The sequence below is a fragment of the Branchiostoma floridae genome, chromosome 12, assembly GCF_000003815.2.
Source record: "Branchiostoma floridae strain S238N-H82 chromosome 12, Bfl_VNyyK, whole genome shotgun sequence".
In the NCBI taxonomy this organism is placed as follows: Eukaryota; Metazoa; Chordata; class Leptocardii; order Amphioxiformes; family Branchiostomatidae; genus Branchiostoma; species Branchiostoma floridae.
The window spans coordinates 20,870,856-20,871,836 of NC_049990.1; positions in this window are offsets into that span (position 1 = coordinate 20,870,856).

A 981-nucleotide genomic window follows, 5' to 3' on the forward strand; every position below is an offset into this window, starting at 1 on the left:
GTCCATTCCAAGTCACCATGAGGGTTTTTAGGTGATATTGGTAATTAGTCTAAATTATTTTGAATAAAAGAATATCTGAGCCACAGTAATTACATTCTTTTAAAAAAAATTGACGAAGAAAATACTCATCTATTTGAATTCCTTTGAATATTTTGGAAACATTTTGAAAGTAACTGTACAAAAATATCTTTATTTAGAATAATTGTGAAACCTCTGTGTGATTATGTCACATTTACAAATATTTACAAATATTTGTAAACATTGCCAAATGGTAAAATTAGTTTATTGCCCCCATATAAGTAAGCCCTATTGTTGCATCAGTATATCTTTAGATTTTACTGCTGGGCACTGGTGGATCATTTGTGGTGGGCCATTGTTGCATGGCACCCAACCATACTTTGCAAGGATGTGTGAATTGCTATCTTCCCAGCCCACTGAACCATTTACAAAAAAATGGTAGAAATGGTAAATAATTGTAGAATGCTGTTATCATTATTTAGAAACCATTAGAAGTATCCAATTCCACACCATGAATATTTCCAAAGTTTTACAGGGCCAGGAAAATATTTATAAAGTTGAAACAGTGTCAACAATATTTCTGAAGTATCAAATGTCCTAGACGTATAATTACAAAACTTTAAAATCAATTCTAAACAATGGCAACAAACATCCGCATGGTGTCTTGGAAAGGACTCTAACATGATACTGTTTAAAGACCAACCCCGTACTATAAAACCACCCAATAAATTCGGCTAACGTAAACTACTAGAGCTCAGTCTTCTGTTCACTGTGGTGGAGTTCACATCGGGGAAGGCTGGCTAAGACCACTGACAAACACAAATTTATTTTCAATTCAGTTTTGATATTAGGATACTACATTAGGTATTAAAGTATGATTATACATAAAGCTTTACCTAACCCAGAATATAAAGTAATGAAAATGCTGACTTGTCTTACTCTGGTACTGTGAGACATACCTGA